Source organism: Cryptomeria japonica, chromosome 11 (genome assembly GCF_030272615.1).
Source record: "Cryptomeria japonica chromosome 11, Sugi_1.0, whole genome shotgun sequence".
In the NCBI taxonomy this organism is placed as follows: domain Eukaryota; kingdom Viridiplantae; phylum Streptophyta; class Pinopsida; order Cupressales; family Cupressaceae; genus Cryptomeria; species Cryptomeria japonica.
Window position 1 is genome coordinate 104,146,307 of NC_081415.1, and position 11,092 is coordinate 104,157,398.

Consider the following 11,092-nt stretch of genomic DNA (forward strand, 5'->3'; position numbering starts at 1 on the left):
AGTTTCTAATCATTTGTAATAATTAGTTTAAGTTAGTGTTACCTTCAAGGGAGACTTTGTGCTACTTGATAGTAATTTTTAGTGTAGATTCATAGTTCTTTTCTTTAAGTATCTAAAGAGATAGAGAAATTGTAACCAGGTGAAGAGAGAATACATAGAATCTGAAAAAAGAGAGTTATATGCCCAACACCAACCCACAGATTTAATTTCTTATTAATTAGAGGAGAAATTTCATAGGGAATCTCCCCTTGATGAGAGGAGAGATTAATTTCTCAACATAGCTGTGTGTGAATTATATATTTTGTCATTAGTACGTTGGTGACAAAATATTCACCCAACACACACTTGGTTGACAAAATTTTCCTATGTTTCCATAAATGCCAAAGGGGGAGAATGTTGGCATTTGATCATTTGAACTGAACCAGTAATGTGTGTTTGCTTGATGCAACCAATATATGTTTATTGTGTATAGAGATTAGATTTCTGTATGATGACTATTTTGTATGTTTTCATTGATGTCAACTATGTTTCTTTTAGTCATCCAAGTCCTACAATTCAATCGGTAAGGCTTAACTGGTAAGAAGAGACAATTTTTATCAGAACCGGCAAATAGGACTTCAACCGGTAAAAGACAAACAGAGTGATATTCTGACAACCGGTATGTGAAATTCATGAAGAATGAGATGATGCAGTTTGACAACAACAATGAAGGATGGTAGATGAAGTTATGTTTGTGACCACATGTGTTTATTCGATCAAATGAACGATATTTTATTGAGAGAGCAAGTATTATGACTAAGACTTAACCGGTAGTGATGAAAATCACTCAGATCAGTAAAACAACACAAAAATGGATTTGTTATGTCAGTGACTAAAATAACTAAAGCATACAATGCAAGATTGTCAAGATGCATTGAACCTAGGTAATTGTAACAAGGTTCTAGCCGACCTTATGATGATTTTAAATGTGTGATGAGGTATGAAAGGACATATATGCATGAGCTTGATAGTGTAAAAGATCATTAGCAAATTTTGTATTTCTGATAGTGTGATGATCAGAGGAGTTATGAGATGAAGTGTATGTGATGTTGTAATGTTCTAAAGAGGATCTTATCAGACACTAAAGGTGTTATATCGAGATCACTTGTACTTTTTGTCTCCCTAACAGTTGCAACAAAAAAATCCTCTCACAAGGTCACTCCTAATAGGGTGTAGTTGGATTCTAACAGGTCTGATCATTAAAATCCTCTAGCCAGGTGACACATTAACTTATGTTTGCAAATCCCATTAACTTGGGTAGCTCCTAGCAGGGCTGGTCCTCACAAGCCTTATTATATATCTCTTAACCAGGATTAGACACTCCTAATAGGGTGTGCCCCTAACCAGGTGTTGTAAACCTTAACCGGCCAATTTTCTATACTACATATAGTGGATCTTGTAGGTACTAACTCCCACTATGGTTCTTCCCATTTAGGTTTTCCACGTATAAACTCTTGTGTCATGTGGCATGAATGATGAATCATAATATTAAGGATATTTAATTTTGTCTATATACTGCAAAAGGCAACTTATGGTAAATGTGCATTTAATGAGATATTTATGATGAAGCTAATTGAATACCTTTAAATTGGGCATTGGGGTATTACAGTATTTCCACATTACATGTTCGAGTTGGAAACATAGAGGTGGGAGTGATGAACACACTGATTATGCTTAGGGAAACGAAACAATAGATAGTGTTTGTAGATGAAGTTATTGATAAATGGTTAAGGGGGGTCTTAATGAATGACCACCCGTGAATAATGCATGCAGCCAAGATAGTGATGGGGTTGGAATTTCTAATGGCGTATCACAAGCATAGGGTTAGTATGGACATTCCAACCTTTTTTCTTGCCATGGTGTTATATATGAGGGTTTCCAAGGAGTGGGTGAAAAAACTCACCCAGATGTTGTTTGAGCATGCATATCTGTGTGACATTGATGTAGTGATTGACAATGTGGATGAGAACCTCCTCATTCTCCTCCTACAGAAATATTACATTAGGGGGTTTTTAAATTTTTGATTGTGCAAACACAAGATTCCCAGTTGTTGTAGGGGTGAAGGAGTGATATATTGTAGTATCAATTTCCTCCTGTATGTAGCCAAAATCAAGGAACCTAATGAGGATAATTGACATTCAGACTACTTGACCATTGAAAGGTTGCTAGATGAAGCTAAAAATGATGAGGCAGATGCGGCTGAGATTGTAGGGGCACTACATCTGGGGAGCGAAGAGGAATGGATTGAGGACGATAGACGTGTTTTGGAGGAAATTATAGCAGGTGAAGCTCATGCTAACTGTGGACAAGACTACCCACTCATCTTACAAGCCAAGAAATTTAGGTAGGATGGAATGGAGGAGGAACGTGAAGCGGCAAGGTGGGCTTGGAATGTCTCCTAGTCCTGAAGTATGGTGCAACTGCTTCATTTTGTTTTGAATTTTGTATTGTGGGTACTGGGTTATGGGTTGTTAAGTTTTTTTGTTAAGTACTTGTAAAATATTTTTTGTCAATACTAGACATACCATGTAATGTGATCAGTGATCATTAGAAACACTACTTGGAATATGTTTTTGGCTACAAGCCAGATACTATTGTATCTTTATTTTTAATGTTATCATAATATATTGGGTGTTGGTCCTACCCAACTATTAACTTATCAAAAAGAATTTGTTCAAATGATTTATGAGATTTTATTTTAGCTGAAGTAAAGTGTGAGATGTCATATGGATGCTAGCCTTAACCAACAATTTACTTTTAAAAAGAAAAAACAACTATCTAATTAGAAGAATGAGATTACAATTGATATAAAAATTTATTGTCGGCAATTATCAGAGTTAGGGTTTATACAAACATATACAAGTAATAACTAGGGTTTCAAAATAAAACTTAAAACGATTCACTCTACAACTCCCAATTAGGCTTATGAAATTGAAAGACACAAAGAAAGAAATGATTAAAGTAACAAATGCAACTATAGCTCATGCAGAATACCCTAGAGCATAAACCCTTACAATGGTAAATTCAAATTACAGGCACGTGTACCGGTTTAATGTCTTTAATTTTATTATTATTTATTTGCCATAGTTTATAAAAACCTTTGGCACCACGGAGTTAGCTTCATCGAGCACTTCTAGCTAACTTCACAATCGTGCGAAGATCTTGGCCATTGATCTTACAAAAGACAACCACACATTATCACACTTAGGAGATGAGCATGTTGGACCCACATCCCAACCATGTTATGTGGCTTTCCACATGTCATTCATTTAGTGGTCCAAGTATATGTCATCACTGTTGGTAGGGCCCGTGTGGACGAAGTTGAGAGTTAGTTTTGGTGAACATCTTTGATATTGGATCGTTGGATAAATAGGAGGTGACCGCTCAATACTTTGTCTTACAAGGAGGATAGATTGGACCAACCCTTTCTAATGTGTCCTTTGATTTTTGGCCTCTAGCATGCAAAATCTTATCGGTCCACTTAAGAAGAGACTGACTTCAGCATGGCCCATGTGCCCCTAAAATGGTTTTTTGGGGTGGCGCATTGACGATTATGCATGAATAGGAGTTTTTTATTTTTTGGGTGGTTTTTTGAAATGTATGGAAGCATTTTTACAAACTATTATGTTTATTTTGATTTGAATAAATGAAACTTATATTACCAAGCCAAAAAAAACTAAATTTCCTCTTTCATTTTTTTTTACATTTCAATTTTTTAATAATTTATTTAATTTGCAAGGATGTATTCTTGATTTTTATCAAATAAAGCTTGTGATATTTTTCTTATATTTTAACTTTTTTTATTTTTTAGTCAAAAATAGATATATTTTTTTAATATTTTGAAAATAAGATAACAATAAGTATGAAACATCCACCCTGGCCATCCAAAAAATTAGAGTGACCACACACCCGATCAAAATCTAGAACATACACAAAAAACCTCCCCACAAATTCCTCCCCCAAAAAAACATCATAGAGAGAATGTTATTTGCTAGATACCCATCAAAGTTCAAGACATTCATTACAAAACATATTCGCAACCCTAGATCAGTACTACTAAGAATTCTGAGAAACACTAAACCAAACTATGCATTAAGTTGTTTGGATCATAATCAGCTTGAAACCTAGACAAATCCAACACCACGTCCAATGTTCTCTTCCTCGATCTCATCTCTCAACCCACCTCCACCTTGGCCACCTCGTTCGTTGCTCTTAGCACATCTTCCACTCTCATCAACTTGCAAAAGTCTTCAAGGCCTTCCAACTTCATTTTGCCAAAGCCCTGAATCTTGCCTTCAATTCTCTTCTTGCCATCAAATAAAAGGTAAGTAATTCACCGACACATCCACACCTTCAAACACATCAATTCCCACTCTAGGGATAGACCATTCAAAAATAGAATCCATGCCTAGTAGGTACTCTTCTGATATTAAATCTTACAGAACCCTCTTCACTGTGTCCATCAAGTGCTCAAACTCTAAACCCCATGCTACAATTAGGGAGTATATCTCCATATTTGTCCTATACCTATGGCTGATATGTAAAATATCCTCCTTCATAATTAACTCCACCGCCTGCACTAGTCTCTTGTCCTTGAACAGAAAAAGACTTTGCAGTCATCTATCTATGACCCTGCCCACAAATGGCACTAGATTCTTCTATGTTTTCAACATAAAGCTCTCCTCCATTACTCCAATCACTATAGTATCACCACCTTTGAAATATTATCTTTCTCACACTTCAACCCAACCTCTAAAGAAAATAATAGACATGGGCTTAACAGACAACCAATGAAATGCCTACAGAGAAAAATATATCATACCATCGCTACCAAACCCAATACCATCGTCCTTCACCGCAGGCAATTTCCATTTTCATCAATGCATTATCATAAATGCATTGTCCTAGCATTTAACTCAATCCTTTCCACTCGATGCGACATTAACTCCACCTGCCTACCACACCAATTAGCTTGGCCAACTCCCACCACTTTATACTTGCATAATTCTAGGAGTTGCCATAAAATTATTCTCTGCCGCCACGTCATCTATTAACAAACTACGAAAATATTAGGGTAATTCATTCACATATCTATGTTATTTTTGTAATATTAAACTACATTTAAATTTTTTCTTTATAATTTTATTTTTCAAAATTTTGGTATATTTTAATTTTTTAAATAATTTATTTAATTTGCTTGTACAATGTGAATGATGCATTCTTGATTTTTATCAAATAAAACTAGTGATATCTTGCTCATAACTAAACTTTCAAATATAGTCAAATTTTTTTTATTACAATTTATAAATTGAAGTGATAAAATATGGAAGTCGTTACTTTTAGTTTTATTATATTTTATTGTTTATAAGTTTATTCATTACTTAGATTAATTTATTCACTTGTTTATAAACTACATTAAATTTTATCTTTAATTTAAATTTTACTATCGGCAAGGTGCAAGTGCTAGTTAACTATAAGTCTATAATTAATTAATCAATCAATTTAATGATCATTGGATGATCATTGATCAACAACATAAGCTCGATTTTGGTTCGAAGTTCTGAAGGACAAAGGTTTCTTCAAAAAGTCTATAGAATACAAATATGTGTGAGCATTGTCTAATTAACTTTTATAAATTGTATACTTAATTAACTCTATCTAGTTTACTTTTCACCATGGGTTCCATACCCACTGCGCACCTTTTCCAAGATCAATGGTCGTGGAAGTCGTGCGATTGCATTAACCTGTGCAACAAGGCTAATTCTGCAATGTTATTGTCGACATGTCAAGGGATGATGTGAATATGACAGGCAAAATTGGAAGTCGATGAATGGTCCATGTTGGAACCTACATGGAACATGGGCCCCTATCGAAAATGGTTGATGTTGTTAAAGAAAGAAGGACCCTGGCTTGAATGTGTCATGCCTTAGATGGACTAATGAATAATTGCCACATGGATAGCCGGCCACAAAGTAAGGATGAGAGCCTGACGCCCCGCCTCCTAAAAGGAAATAGACAGTGATCACTTTGACAAAGATCAACATCATGGATGAACGTGCAACTGCATGATTAAATGAAGATGTAGGTAAGGGTTAACCCCACAACTCTGTCAATGATGTGGCATATGGGTCCCGCAAGAGATGACAATAGATGCTCAGGCCAATAAAATAAGGACACATAGACAAGTAGGCCACACAATAAGAACATGGGACCTATGCCCTTATTTCTAAGTACGATAAGGGGAGATATCTAATTTTTAGGAGATCGATAGATAAGATCGTTGCGCAATTGCGTGATTGAGAAAAGATGCATGCTCAAGCTAACTCCCCAACACCATCGAGGCTTGAGGACTAGAGGAAATATAAATAATATTAAAACTCCTACGTGTATGCTTCTCATTTGTCACTGATTGACCGAGAATTTTTTGTTGGGGCCCCAACATTCAAATAAAAATTACAATGGTTATCTCCTGCCATCACACCTGCATACGTGCCTGCAGATAATGAATCTATTTTGCCCATTGTGATCAATATTTTTCAGCTATATTAGCACCAATCTTGTTCTAGTTCTCATTTACAATGCTCTGCGTATTTTGAAATTGTTTCATGCCTCTTCACTATAATAATTAGGGTTTCTGAGAAACGATTATCGACTGCACTTTCATTGCATTCTCTAGCTTTCTAATCTTTTATGCCAACTTCTCAATTGCTTATAGTTGTCTAAGTACAAAGAATTTTTCAAAGCCTTTTTGTCATCGTTTCATTTGCTTGTAAAACCCCAACCCTAGAAATGGCAAAGTCCTCTAGTCTGGGAAAGAGAAAAATTTCCGAGGAGATTATTATCTAACTCCCTAGATCAAATTATTTGGTTTTTGAAAAAAAAATTGTAACAAAACTTTTGTAGAAGAAAGTTAGGTGGGGTTTGACCTAAGAGGCTAAGGAATTTCTCAAACCCAAGAATCTTAAGCCTGAACTGGGAATCACTCATAATTGGGGGTCATGGTTATGTTTTAAGGACCACACCATTATATAAGAATTTTTGGTAGCCCTGTTACCCCTAGATGTTTGTCTATTATTGTTCAAGACAAGGTAGCCTTCTATCTACCCAAATCTAGGTAGCCTTCTAATCTACGTTCAAATAAGAATTACAGTAGTTATCTCCCGCCATCACACCTGCATACGTGCCCGCACTTAATGAATCTACTTTGCCCATTGTGCTCAATATTTTTCAGCTATATTAGCATTGGTCTTGTTTTAGTTCTTAGTTGCAATGCTCTACATATTCTAAAATTGTTTCATGCATCTTTGCTATCATAATTAATGTTTCTAAGAAACAATTATCGATTACACTTTCATTGCATTCTCTAGCTTTCTGATCTTTTACGCCAACTTCTCAAATGGTTAAATAGTTGTCTGAGTACAAAGAATTTAGCCTGTGCTGAAATTTGAAGCCTTTTTGTCATCATTTCATTTGTTTGTAAAACCCTAACCCTGAAAATGACAGAGTCCTCTAGTCTAGGAAAGAGAAAATTTTCTGAGGACATTATTATCCAACTCCCTAGATCAATTGAGACATAGAAGAGGTCAAAGTTGGGGTCCAGGCTAAATGAATTCATTGTTGACCGAACTGTATGTATCAAGGATGCACTGATCCCACCATGGGTTTTCAGTCTCTGGAGGAGAGGCTATAATAAGAAGGAAAGAGTTCTAGTGTCCAATGTATGGAATTGCAATTTGGCAAGACTTGTGGTGCCAAATATCTATGTAAATACTGAACTAGTTGTTGCAATCACTATAAATTACAAGCGTGATACTAGGGAGATTGTGTCCAATGAAGGTGGTAAATTAACAAAGATCGCCAGAGATGTCATCAACGAAGTGTTCATGCTCAACCCTAACATAGATTGGGTTATTGATCTGCAAGATCCAGATATGGAGTATAAGAAGAATGAGCTCTCGTAGAGGAGAAAATTGGCATCATTTAGGACTCCACATCTAAAGGGGGATAATAGAAAATTGACATCAAAGTAAACTGCCCCTTACAACACAGACTTATTTATCAACTACTTTTTGGACACATATTATGCTTTATATCAAGTCTGTGTTGCATATGCAAAGGACTTGATTCCAAACTAGATGTTGATGGTTTGTATGGATATCCAGAGTTGGGATATCAACAAGCCTTTTGACTATGCTTCTATGGTAGCTCAGGGTTTGCATAATGCCCTATATGATTTCAAAATGGGCAAATCGATAATCTTCAGGTATTATTCTCTCTTGATTCATATATTTATATACAAGGGTCTTAAGTTATGGCATCCTAGTTTGCAAATTGTAACCATGGCTAAAGGAGAGCAACTCCTGATTTAGGAATGGACCTATATTTGGGACTCACATATGAATGAGTCAAATTATTTGGTTTTTGAAAATTTCTTTATAAGAAAACTTTTAGTCTTTTGTAGAAGAAAGTTAGGTGGGTTCTAACCTAAGAGGCTAAGGAATTTCTAAGGCCCAAGGATCTTAAGATTTAACTGGGAATCACTCACAATTGGGGGTCATGGTTCTATTTTAAGGACCACACCATTATAAGAATTTTTTGTAGCCCTGTTAACCCTAGATATTTGCCTATTACGGTTCAAGACAAGGTACCCTTCTATCTACCTAGGTCTGGGTAGCCTTCTAATATAATATGATCTTTGTTTTGCTGACCTCTCTTGACCTTCACCACATTCACGAGTCTTACCCTTCAACCTGTTTGACATCTTTGACAAAATAAAGGCTGCAAGTGCAAAAAACTGTCTACTTGTTTAAGAGGCAATAATAGACTATAAGATTCATTGCCCCTAGGACCTAGAATCTAGATGTCTAAGGTCTCCCTACTCAATAAGAATGATCTAAAAATTGCTAAAAGATCAAGATGAATAATATTATAACACTTCAAAGAAACGATCACTTACCTTTAGATTCTTAGAGAGTAGCATAGAGCAATAGTAGACGACAATGCAACAATGGTTGTTCATGTCTATAACTTGGCTATTGATCCGAATTGAGAGCTCCAAACCAACCAAATTGTGTAAATAAAAAATTTGATCTTTCATACAATCTTATACCAATCTATATTTGGCAAATATTGGGGGAATTTTAAATGGTATACCAAAAATTTGACGAATCCTGCTTAATTCTAACACGTCTTATGGAAAACATTGGGCAAATGAAACATCGATAAAACATATACGTTGTAATTTACTAGGCAATTATGGATTGTCCATTGGGATGAACTTATAATAAAATTGGCAAAATCAATCCTCCCACAACATTGAATGATTAAGGTATTAGCGAATATTTGGGAGAATTATGACACTCTTCCAAAAAATGTCAGGCGAATTGGTGCCTCATGCAAATTTAACTATTGATGGATATTGGCGAATTACGTCGGTGCATTGAGGCATACTTTCGAAAACTCAAGCAAAATATTAAATAGATTATTGTAATAACGCAAACTCTATTGGCGAAATCTTTAAATTGCTACAAAACATTAATAAAAATGAAGGCGAATTGAAATGCTTTTGATCAAAAATTTATAAAGTTGGGACGATCCGACCACCTCAATCGGTCCAACTTATTCGCCATTTTTAAAATGTCTAATATAAAATATTCGTCAATTGGCGATTATTCACCACTAAAATTTTATTGGGTTAACAATTATGTTGCAACTATCATCAATGAGGAGAGATAACCCTTAAATGTGTCCTCCAAATCTGAAATGTGAGAATCCACAAACAAAGATGTAATGTTCAATAAATACAAAGGCTATGATTGATATTTTGGAGATAAAATTATTGAAATCTTTGAAATTATTTTTATTATTGTTTTTCTTCTAATTATGTTTATTTTTTTATTGTTTCTACTTTAACATGTTTAACTCATGTACATTCACATCCACACCAAAATGGGAGAAAAATGTAAGAGTAAAAAGTGTATACCCTACTGTTTTACCATTTGACCCAAATTATCGATTAACTATTAGAAAAATAACTAAATCCATCCTTGGACATTTATAAGCTATTTACCTATTTCTTTTTAAGGATTTCCTTTTCATCCTTACATATTTGACCCCAAGACTTTCAAAATCATATTTAATCATGGGTCTAAGATAACACTTGTTCAACTAATTGTTATGTGTTGATTCCTATGTGACTTTTATTTATTTATTTGTTTATGCCAAGTCTAAAGAGACATCACCCCATAGGTCATTTGCATCAACATTGTTTGTCACTATGAACATGTCGTTATCCAATTCATAATCACTTTTGCCTTTGTTATATATGATAAAAAAAATTGCACACCATCAAATCCAGAAGCATCAAAAGAATCACTCTTGCCTTTATTATAGCTTTATGCTATCTTTGCATATTCTAATTGCATTATCCTTTTGTCAATCACTTTTAAGAACCCTAACTTCATTCTAAGTCCTTGCATATCTTTTGCAATTTATTTCAAGCTACAAGTTTTTAAGCTCCAAGCTACACTCATTAGGACAATGCCTAATCCATTCATTACATGTTATCTTCCATACTTTAATAAAATATACATTGATTTAAAACTACGGCCTTGTCATAAGGAGAATATCCTTGCTTAGCAAACTCTCAAAGGCATTTATAAACATTGCCAATATTTATTGTGAGTCCAAACATAAAGACAAATCTTTATTTGTAGACATAAAATGTTTACAAGTCATAAGTTTTTTTTAGGTAAAAGTTCATTTCAACGCACACAAATATGGTTTGATCCATTTATTTGCTTGCAAATTCAACCTAGCCAAGTTGTGATTATGACCCACCTTAAGTTATATCATTCTACTTCTATTGCATTTAAGTTTGAGTGATCCTAAACAACAATCAAAAGTTATGATCAAAATAGTAAACAACTATGTATCAACACTAAAAACAAACTAAGTACTTCCATTTCTTTTTATTTTTAATTTTCTTAATTCCTAAAATCATCTAGCACATCTTTAAATTAAATTATGTTACTTGAACATATGAGATTTCCAC